Below are 11996 nucleotides of genomic sequence, written 5' to 3' on the forward strand. Positions count from 1 at the left end.
CTGATGTTACAATCATTTCAAGTTTTCCACTACATTTTTCATTAAAAATCTGATTTTTTTAATTAAAAGTATTTCTCACAAAAAATGCAGGTTTTCAATCACTTGTGGAGCTGGTTGAAATATTTCAAGAATTGAAATATTTTGATGAAATTTTAACATTTTTACAATTTAAAAAATTCCCCGGACATTTTTAATTGTTTTTTCAACCAATTCTACACATAATCTATGAACTTCTCAGCCTCATCACCTCCTATTTTCTTTTTTGTGTTCCTCTCCTACACTTTCCTGCATACCCTCTCCACACAGAATTCTCATTATGACTTCAATGGCGGGATCATACTCTTGGTAGTTACAGGAGCATACTCTTGATGGTTACTTTAAAACAATGTCTTCATTAATTAACATATTAGAGCCTTAGATTTAATGACCGTCCATAAAAAATAAAAATGGCCCACAACTAACGGATTTGCAACTGTATGTTTTGTCATTTTAACTATTAAAATGTGAAGTGCATCAGTTCAGCAAGTTTTCAGCAGCAAAAGACTGATAATTTAAATATTAATTTTACAGAAGTGGAACATGATACGGATAATCTGAAATATGGGAGTAGGTGGGAAGCAGAAAAAGGTCATGGAAGCTTCAACTGCAAGACAGGATGGAGAGGATGCACTATTAAGTCAAGCAGCTGTTGAAAGGACTGGTATTCCTTCACATGGGAATGAGCCATTTCTATAGAAAACAAGCATTTACATTTTCCTTGAGGATGAATGTTCAAATGACTAAAAATTAAATAAGATGAAGAGGGCCAACAACATTGTTTCATCGGATGGACTGATTTAAATCAAGGCTATTGAAATTGTGATTTTAATCATTAAATGGAAAGCCTCGATAAATCATCAACTGGAAATGGAAAAGTAGATTACTGTAAACTTATTTTCTAAAGAAAGATGCATTCTCATTGGTTGATATGACCATTAAAACATATTGATTTGCAACTAAACAGAGCTTTTACACTAGATTTGGTACATCTTTTTGCCACCTAGGAGGGTACACTATAACTATGTACATTTATTTAAGCAATTATATAGCTTAATAGTTTCAGATTCTTATTAATAATACATTTTTAGTATGTTAGAAGATGGCAAATGATACATTGCCTATTTACTAGATAATTAACTTTCTGATCATGATTTGCACCAAGCTGCATTAGGACGGTAACTGGAATTTAATTAAACACACAAAACAGCATATAAAATTATTTTGATTAAACCAACTAACCTTAAATATTTTGGATAGATAAGCTTCAGTATTTTTCCATGTGCTGGAGAGTAAGTTTCCATGCTGGGTGGGGTCATAAATATTCATAATTTGAGAAGTGAGTCAAATCAGAGTTCCACTAAGGCAAAGCCAGAAAAAAACAGGAGTATGAGACCACCCTTTTGGCTCAGTGGATTATCCTGATGAGACACCTGATGATGTTTCCTGGAGTCAGAAGCTGGGCTCCTCTGATGACATCAGACTCTTGTACTCACTAGCACAGGATCAAGCCCTACTGTCTATTGTGCCATATTTATAAAGTTTGACCTCAAAAGTTAAATATTTCCCCCCCGATTCTTTCTTTACATAGAAAAGCAGCCTTGTATTCAAAGTTTTTGATAGATGCTCATGGATTCAGCATATTTATTTTTTATTTAAAAATTTTAAGAAATAATAATATTAGGCCTTAGCATATTTTAAAGAGGTTTATTTTTAAAAAGAAAAAATAATTTAACATAAATTAAAAGAATTGGATTTAATAAAAAAATCTGATTTTTATGATTTTTTTCAAAAAAATATTGATTTTTATCCACCCTGTCACATTAACTTAATGCACCAAGGAAAGAATGATAAATGCCATGGCAGAGAATGTTCATTACTTATCTTTTAAAAATTATTGTAACCCCACATTTTTCATTACTACAGTTAAAATATTTCAAAATATTAAATGATTCATGAAGAATGAAACCCAACGACAATCATGTTCACCATTTTTAGGACCCAATCCTGCCTGGAGCTCTGTGTGGGCACAGCTGTCAGTCCACATGGAATTCAGTGAAAGATGGGGACCTTAATTAGTAGCTACCAAAGAAAACAAAAGGTTTTCTTCCTCCTCTAGATTTTTTCTGCATATGGTATATTTGGCAGATGCAGAAATCTTGAGAAAATAAAAGCAAGTATGAAAAATCTAAAATACATCGTATCATCCATTGAAGTGATGGATACAATCCAAGGAGGAAAGAAAACAGTTTGTATCAAGTGAAAATGCAGTGATTCAAGATCATTCTATATACTTCGACAATAAATTTAATTTCTCTGAGTGTAATGAAACCCAAGTGCTCTGAACACATAAAGAGTAATAGTGTAAGGAGCCCACAATTTGCAGTCATCTGAAAGTTGAAAAAAAGCTGCTAAGCTTTCTGATTTCACAGTGGAAAGCACTGTTAAAATGGTACATATCTAACAAACAGCAAGGATATTTCCTTGCCTTGACAAAATTACAAACTTTTCACAGAAATATTTTTTATATAGAAGTATTGTCCTTGGTACTATTGGGATTGTAAAATCCCAATTTTTGTTTTGTTTTGCTTGTTGGTAGACCATCTGTTAACAGAGAGGTAGGTACCAACAGTCTGAATGGAAAAAAACAGTTCATGTATTTCTTTCCTGTTCTGCATAATTTATCATCCACTATCAGTAAATAGTGAAGATGTATATAAAATCCCATACAAACTAAACTATACAAGCAAACATCAACAGAACTCCATTGGCCATCACATACAGTCCCCAGCTAAAACCTCTCCAACGCATCATCAGTGATCTACAACCCATCCTGGACAACAATCCCTCACTTTCACAGGCCTTGGGTGGCAGGCCAGTCCTTGCCCACAGACAACCCGCCAACCTGAAGCATATTCTCACCAGTAACTACACACCGCACCATAGTAACTAACTCAGGAATCAATCCATTCAACAAACCTCAATGCTAACTCTGCCTACATTGCTACACCAGTGACACCATCACAGGACCTAACCAGATCAGCCACACCATCACCGGTTCATTCACCTGCACGTCCACCAATGTAATATACACCATCATATGCCAGCAATGCCCCTCTGCTATCTACATTGGCCAAACTGGACAGTCCCTACGTAAAAGGATAAATGGACATAAATCAGATATTAGGAATGGCAATATACAAAAACCTGTAGGAGAACACTTCAATCTCCCTGGACACACAATAGCAGATTTAAAGGTAGCCATCCTGCAGCAAAAAAACTTTAGGACCAGACTTCAAAGAAAGACTGCTGAGCTTCAGTTCATCTGTAAATTTGACACCATCAGCTCAGGATTAAACAAAGACTGTGTATGGCTAGCCAACTACAAAAGCAGTTTCTCCTCCCTTGGTGTTCACACCTCAACTACTAGAAGAGGGCCTCATCCTCCCTGATTGAACTAACCTCGTTATCTCTAGCCTGACTCACTCTTCCTTGCATATTTATACCTGCCTCTAGATATTTTCACTACATGCATCCGACGAAGTGGGTATTACCCACGAAAGCTCATGCTCCAATACGTCTGTTAGTCTATAAGCTGCCACAGGACTCTTTGCTGCTTATACAAGCAAAGTGTTTTAAGAAATACTTCGGAAACTGTCCCTATACTTAAAGATACTCCTATATATAAAAAATACTTCAACTATGAAACAAGAAATGGGAACTTGCACAAAGGTATTTTTATCATGGCTATTTTTAAAATGTATTGAAGACGCCCTACTTAACTGGAAGGCATAATTCTCTTTTCTGGTGAAATAATGAGCCTGCAGTCAAAGATCCCTGGAACTGGTACAATACCTTGTATTCATGTGGTCTTGTAACAGTATTTTAATCAGCTCTATCTTAATCAGATACATTAATTTTCAGAGGGCTAGTTTTAAATTGCCCTAGAGGAATGCCACAGCTTACTTAATGAGTCTGAAGGCACAAAAATCCAACACCAGAAGCGATCAAATAAATTTTATAACAAATTATGTAAGACCTGATTCTGATCTCACTTACACTAGTTTTCCATTTGTTTAACTCCACTCACTTCAATGGAGTTATTCCTGATTTATACTGTGATCAGAACTATATCCTTAGTGATACAAAATCTGTACCTGAATATTACGACTAATAAAATGGTAAGAAAAGAAAAATTATGGACATTTTGGTTACATAAAATTAAGATAACTCAGGAAATCAGATAAATTTAATGAAAAGTTTTTAAAGGGAACATGCATGGGAAGCAAATGAACAAATCTTGTAAAAAGATTTCAGCAGCTACAGCCATCTGATGAAGCCAGAGCTCAACAGCGATCAAATCATTTATTGCTCTTTTTTGGCATCTTATTTTATCACTTCCAGAGATTACATTATTTAATAAACACCACCAGAAGTGGAATAATCTATTTAATAAGAGTTTTGAATCAATAGCGCCACAACATTTTCATCCCTGGTGCTTCAAAATCTGAGAAAATTAAACACAAGCAGCACAATTATCTCATCAGTTATTCAGCTTCCAGGTATTGTCAGCATTTCTTTTCAAACAGCTCAGTAGCAGAGATGCTGAAAAACAAAATTAATTATGCAGACATGTCAACTATTAACATAATTCACACTGAACAGTCAAGCTGAAGTGACTGTCACAATGCAAGGACACGCACTATGGGAAAGTATTAAAAACCCCAAAGATATTTTTATATAACACAGTTAAACAATTGTTTCTGTTGTGGATATATAAGCATATATATTTTTTGTTTGTTACTTTTGGACAATAATTTTTTTTCACTGATTCCAGTAACACAACACATCCACCACTTGAATTCAAAGTATATTTACTTTTTAATAAAACTTGTACATATAGATCCAGATGGTTCTAATCCAGAATTCAAGATTATGAGGAAAAATATCTTAAACAACAATATTTATAAACCACTTTTCACTTATAGATCTCCGAATGCTTCATAAAAGAAGGAATCATTATCCTGAATGTACAGATGTGGAAATTCAATCACAGAGAGGTTATATGGCTTGTCAAAGGACAAAGAGAAAGGCAATGACAGAATTGGAAATAGAAACTAGGTCTCCTACAACAGCATCATCCAGTGATCAGGTCCAATGTTCTTATCCATTGGACCGCAGTGCCTCCAGATTAAGTTAGTTGGGTAAAAAAAACAACTGTCCTATGTCAGTTTAGTCTAACTTCAATACAGTCTTGTTAAGAAAGAAGTCAGATGCATAAAATTATGTATAACTTTCTCTCCTGCATCTCTTCCTCCTCCTTTGTCTGCATTATGTTCCATTTAGGCCCAGGTCTTGCAAATACTGACAAACATGGATAATTTTAAGTGTCTGAGTAGTTGGAACTAGGGATGCCCCAGTCCTGCAATAAATAAATAAATAAATAAAACCATGCCTGTGCTTAACTTGATGCACTGTGAGTAGTCCATATGCAATTCTAAGCAGAAACATGGCCTGAGATTAGACTCCTCAGACCAGGGTCCTTATCTTCATATATAGTTAGGTGTGCATGGCACTTTAGAAGACATTATAAAAGATGTTTGTGCATAACGGATAAGAACTTATTTTTTAATTGACTAATTTTTTTAAATCAGTTTTTGATAGAAACTTTATTTAATAGTTTTTATGTCTTTTCTGCTCCCCTTCTGATATTTAGGAGGGTAATTTGAAGGGGCATCTAAAAGAAATACTACCAAACACACTCAAGTTTGCCCCTCCTTACTTACTCTTTGATAAGATGGAAACATTTGCAATTTTTTTTCAAGTGTCCTGTACTCCTGTTCTTTTTGCGGTTACAGACTAACATGGCTGCTACTCTGAAACCTGTCTTAACGGGAAATAAAGTTTATAAATATCATAAGAAGTGACAGTATCCTCCCCTGAAAATTAAATCACAAACCAGAGCAAAGTCTAAACAGCAGTTTTTAGTACAAAGGCTACTGTTAGTTTTACCATGGAATCAGCAGCAGGGGAAGACTTTAAACTTTGTTTAAAGGATAACAACAGTAGCTGCAACGCGTCTGAAAACTGCACGTTCAGAAGTCATCAGGAATTAAACTCTCAACTGTAATGTTTCAAAGTTCACTTTTTTCTTTATTAAATGTAAAATGTTCTACAGCTATTTTGTAACCTGACGCAACAGTCACAAATGAAGCAGCAACTACATGTGATACAATTAGTCACAGATTAGATGAGTTTTCGAAGGGCCCATACACTTGGTAACTTTTTTACTCACATTAAAATACAAATGAACAGCACTGAAGTTAGCTGTAGTCAAAATTTAAGGTTTTAGAACATTTTAAATTGTACTGGTTACTAAAATCACAGTGACAAATTCATTAACTCCTGGGTGAATAGAAATCTCTGTACAAGTGTTACCAGTTTCTGCAGAATCTAAGCATTCATTGAATAAAGTAAAAATAAAATAAAGTTTCTAGACCTTATAATTGTGAACATAAACTTCTAAAAGTGAACCAAGTGTAAACGAGGCAGTGATGCCTTCCTAATTCTACAGATGGACATCTCTAGCGCCAGAGTGAAAAGGGGACAGCTAATGTTCTTATGATGGGTGGGCAGGAGGGTTCCAACACTGCTAATGATTGAGGAGACAGCGTTTATGTACAATGGGAACTGCAACTTCCAAAACCTCAGGCAAAGGCACTAGGGCGGGAGGGTGGGAAATCCCAGGAGAGGACTCTGCTGAGTCGATGTCAGCAAAGCCCTCCCACTCCCAACCCTTCTGCTTGGTAGGGAGTTCTGTTGTGCTGGCAGGCAGGGGACCCACCATTTCTCTCCTTCACTCTATCCAACATCTCTCTGATCCTCAGCCTGATGATCCCTGTTTCTGGGCAGGTTGAAGTCCAAGAGAATGGCCCCAGATGCCTGTCACCATAGCAGCAGGCTATGTTGGTAAGACAAGGGTCCTCCTGCCACTCCAGTAGAGCACTCTGTGTGTCTGACCAGCATAAATTGAATGAGGAGGAGGCAGGTTGTGTGGGAGGTCCAGCTTTAACTGCAGAAGCAGAGTGCTTCCAGAGAAAGACTAGCAGGGATGTATTTAACCTGCATGAGACAGGGAAAGAGGTTTAGCTCAGGAGGGGTACTGATGTTATTTCAGCCTGCTGAGTAGGCTTAGTGTTTGGGCTAGTAGATGCTGGGCATGGGCAGTGGGTCAAACCCCACTTTGGGGAGGCTAGCCCCTGGCTCCGCCCCTTCCACCCCCACCACTCTTCGGCTGGAGCCTGAGCCCCCCTGTTCCCCTCACGGCCGGAGCCTCGAGACCTCCTCCCCCTGGCAGCCTGAGCCCTGCAGTGGCCGGATTCCCAAACCCCTTTGGCCCCCTTGCAGCCCAAGCCCCTCTCCGTGGCCAGAGCCCCGAGATCCCTGCCCCCCTCACAGCCCAAGCCCCCTCCACTGCCACAGCCCCCCTTCCCCTCCGCAGCCGGAGCCCCAAGATCCCCTCCCCCCACTGCCCGAGCCCTGAGCCCCCCTCCCTGCAGCAGCCTGCGACCCCCTCCGGGGCTAGAGCCCTGAGATCCCTGCCCCCCTCGCGGCTGCAGCCCCCCTCCGTAGCTGGAGCCCCAATATCCCCTCCCCCCCACAGCCTGAGCCCCGAGCCCCCCTCCCTGCAACACCCGAGAGCCCTTGCTCCCTCCCCGTGGCTGGAGCCCTGAGACCCCCTGGCTCCCCTCCACGGCCAGAGCCCAAGATTCCTGGCCCCCTCTAGCTCACCCCCATGGCCAGAGGAGCATTGGGCCAGCTGAAGCCCTGAGCCCCCCAAAACCTGCTCAGAGGAGCTCTGGGCTGGCCGAAGCCCCCGCAGCCACACCTCCCCTCCACAGACCCCAAGCCACCCCTCAAAAATTCAAAAGCTCTTTTCTTCTTCCGGAAGAAGAACCTGAGCTTTTGCTATGCCCCATGCAGGTTCCGGGGCGGCTGAGGAAGCGGAATGTGTTATTCAGACAGCAACCTGGGTTCATCAGTAATCGCCCTGGAGTCCACGGAGAAAATTCTGAGGATCCCAGGAAGCTGAACAGCACATACTGCCTCCTCAGCCACCCCAGAACCTGCATGGGGCATAATAAAAAGCAAAAATTTCCCCCCTAGAACCTGCAACCGGGGTCCAGCGGCAGCGCTAGGGGAGGCAGAGTCTCCCCTGGCCTATTATACCTGCCACCAATGATGTTGGGTACATTTTTCAAGCCCTGTGCAACCTTGCCTATCAGAATGGGAGATGGCATTAAAACAAACTGCTGTGATGCAAAAGCTCATTTAAGCGAATGGCAGTAACTATTAATTTAAGCCGACACCCTTATAATTTATTATGATGCGCCAAACATCACAGCATGATTTATGAGGATGCTAATGCTATGAAAATTTGCTAACCATTCTCAGTTGCTTAATTTTGAAATTAACACACTGGCCTTTTAAGAACATAAGAATGGCCATACCGAGTCAGACCAAAGGTCCATCTAGCCCAGTATCCTGTCTTCTGACAGTAGCATTGCCAGGTGCCCCAGAGGGAATGAACAGAACAGGTCATCATCAAGAGATCCGACCCCCGTCACCCTTTTTGGGTCTAGAATTAAAGACCTGCAGCATGGCCATGGCTGGCCCGGGTCAGCTGACTCTGGCTAGGGCTGCAGAGATAAAAATCGCTGTGTAGATGTCCGAGGTTGGGCTGGAGTCCGGGCTCTGAGACCCCTCCTCCCTACCTCATGGGATGCCAGATCTTGGGGTCTGGCCCAACACAGCAATTTTACATCCTTGCAGCCTGAGTCCGAGTCAGCAGACTCAGGCCAACCCCGGGTGTTTAACTGCTGTGTAGATGTGCTCTTTTTGAGTAGTCTCAGTCTTGTCCCCAATGGATATGGATTTTCCTTCCCTCAGACCTGAAAATGCCCATCATAATGACCTGTCTTTTGACAGTTTCTGTGGAGAAGCCAGGGACTGAAGACCTTGGGGACCAAACTACTCCCTCCCACCTGGAAAAGATGACCCCTCTACCTCAAGGCTGAAGCAGTCTGACAAGGCAATGATGGGGCAGCACACATTGCAAATACTCATACTGTAACTGTTCTGATGATAAAAAGACTTCAGGCTCCAGAGACATGAGGCCAACACCTCTCATTATAATTAGTGCTAGATTGTTTTAAATGATAATTTTGGGGAGAGGAGCATCTTTACATGATGCCAAATTTTCAGCATATTTCAGATTTATCTTTGTCATTTAGCAGTACTGTTCCCTCTCTGCGTTATGCTGGCAGCCCCAGCTTAAAAGATGATAGCTGGGAGTCAGCGGCATTGCAAGATAGTGATACAGAAAATTACAAATGAGTTGCCAAATTTTTTCTACCCTAAAATAGCATTTGCTGGTAACTATCAGTTGAAACCAGAAAGCTTTTACTGCAATGTCTACTTTTCCAACGGCATTAATAAAAACACATCACATGCTAGAACCAGCCCCTCCGATCACAACAACACTCCCAGATACATTTATAAGGCAAAAAGTAAGTCCTGTTTGTAGCCTAGCAACAAAAGCTATAGTCTGTGTTAAATGGATAGGGCCTGCTGCTGAGACTGACTCTTCAATACAGCAGCCATCTTTGGTGTGTAACTTAAAGGGAGATTTCATCATTCTGCACTGAAGCCACCTCCAGATGCTAGAGGTTTGCAGCAGCAGCCAACTCAGCAGTGTGCTTTCAATTTACAACCTCTCCTCGGATCTCTGCCTCCCCTGAATTACACATGGGCATTCACCACACATTTCTCCCCTATTTTTTCAAAGAGCTTCTTTGCTAACGAACAAGTATCAGAGGGGTGGCCGTGTTAGTCTGGATCTGTAAAAGCAGCAAAGAGTCCTGTGGCACGTTATAGACTAACAGTGTATAGGAGCATGAGCTTTCGTGGGTGACTACCCACTGCTAACGAACAGTTATTTCAAGCTTTTCATTTCATCCCCAAAAGCAATTGCTTCAAACTTGCCTCCTCTGGAGGGTTAATGTGTTTTCTTCCCCTTATCTGTGTCAACAGGAAACTGAATGAGGAATTATTTCTTTTTAACTAGACACTCTATATGGCCCTCATCATGGTACTTTTTCTCATTATAATGCATCTTTTCCTGAAAGGATTGAAACTGAGGGTCTTTACTGTGCCTAGGTATAAATCTGCCCCACTTGCCTCCTTAATGCCCTCATCTTGATTATACATCGCTCCCCAAACCGGGTGCATTAGTCAAGTCACATGCGTGTACAGGTTGGGGGTACACGAGGAGCAGGAGGAACCCACCGGTCACCCAGGGCGAGTGTGCATGCTACTAGCTAGCCTATGAACCGTGGAGGGCACGGGCCAAGCACAGACACCCCCACTCTACAATCTCATGCCTGTTTATTAATTGGGGGGTTAACCTGGAGGGAGGTTGCTGCATTAGGGGATGACCCCCAGGCCTCCCTCTTGCATAGGGGGAGGGACTCTGCAGAAGGACTTAACCCCCGGGGGAAGCTGCCACCCAGTCACCGGTCTTTTGGGGATGCGATTGCCCGGGAGGGGGCTCGCTGCAGAGGAGTACCCAGTTCCCCGCGCGTGGAGGGGGCTGCGGCAGGAAGCCTCCCGGAGGCTGCCCCAGGTCCCCGGGGGTGGGGAGGGCAGGTGGCGTTAACCCTTGCGGGGTTCCCGCTGCCGCGTACTCACAGCGCCCGCCGCTCCGCACAGCCCGCCGCCGGAAGAGAGTCAGCCAGTGCCGGGCAGGCGGGAGCGGGAGGCGGGCGCCCGGCCCTGCGCGGCCCGCCGAGGGGAGGAGACAAGACGAGCGGGGGAGGGGGCAGCACCCGGTGGAGACGAGGGCGGGAGAGATGGGGAGGGGGTGGGCGGCAAGGCCGGATCAATGGGGTAGGAATGGGGAGGGGGAGCTGAGAGCGGGGAAGAGATGGGCGGGGGCAGGCAGCCGGGTGGATGCGGAAAATCATTGGTATTAGCCTGTTCTGTTCGGGTTCCGCTTCCCACCAGGGGGCTGGAACAATGTGTATCGTAGAGGTGCTGAGAGCCATTGAACCAAACTGCAAACCCGGTGTAGGATGGAAACAACTTCAAGCCAGGGGGTGCGGTGCGGTGCGGCAGCACCCCTAGTTCCAGCACCTATGCTGCCCACTCATCCCTGTGAGGGCTGAAGTGCCTGCGGGGTGCCAGGCTCTGAGAAGCGCCTCATTACAATCATCCTTCCACAATTATGTTTTGCAGTTTTTAAGGTGTAATTTCAAAATCTGACACTTGCCTCCAAAGCAACGCTGGCCCGGGAGACCTGGAGTTGCCAGAAACCTCACTAGTTTGTTATTGCAAGGCATGGCTATCCACATAGCCACACCGCGTAGTGTAGGAGTGCTATGAATGGTGAACTATCTGTCTGCCTAGCTCTACCACACATCAGCATGGTAGCTGTGTGCGCTGGTGTGACAGTCTAAGGCTGCTCAGGAGGAGACATGTTCTGTCTGCACAGATTTCCTATTTTTGCTCATAAGGCCTGCATTGCATTCACAAGCTTATTATTGAATTCCTCCTTGATATTAAGTAGTCTGAGATTCTGGGTATGAAAAGGGCAAAGGGAACATCAGGACAATTCACGTAGGCCAGTGTTCACCTTGTGGCAACCCTGCCAGGCAGAATACTTAGAGGCTAGCTGATTTCAGTTTAACATAACTTGAAGCTTGATATCACATGCCATGTGTAATACTCACCCAGAAGTATTCCCAATTGTGAGACACCTCACCACCTGCTCTTAGTGTGGAGAGTCTTGCCTAAATGCCTGCTGTACTTTGGTTCCCTGAAACCAACAGACTCTGGTCACAGCCAAGCACCAAATTGCAGGTCTTTGCAGACCTAACCCTCATGCAGGCTAGTGACAGACA

At 43.0% G+C, this 11996-nt stretch overlaps 1 protein-coding gene across 2 annotated transcripts in view; it reads right to left on the reverse strand.

Moving 5' to 3' along the window:
- Positions 1-10919, reverse strand: part of SFXN1 (sideroflexin 1) — a 42265-nt gene extending 31346 nt beyond the window's left edge. The window contains exon 1 of one of the 2 annotated variants that reach the window (XM_034778916.1): positions 10786-10919. The gene's annotated coding sequence lies outside the window, so the exon portion shown is untranslated. Of the gene's footprint in view, positions 1-1278; positions 1382-10785 lie in introns of those variants that run through there. The other variant, XM_034778918.1, reaches the window with a different exon arrangement.
- Positions 10920-11996: the final 1077 nt, after the last annotated feature.

Source organism: Trachemys scripta, chromosome 8, assembly GCF_013100865.1.
Source record: "Trachemys scripta elegans isolate TJP31775 chromosome 8, CAS_Tse_1.0, whole genome shotgun sequence".
Taxonomy (NCBI): domain Eukaryota; kingdom Metazoa; phylum Chordata; order Testudines; family Emydidae; genus Trachemys; species Trachemys scripta.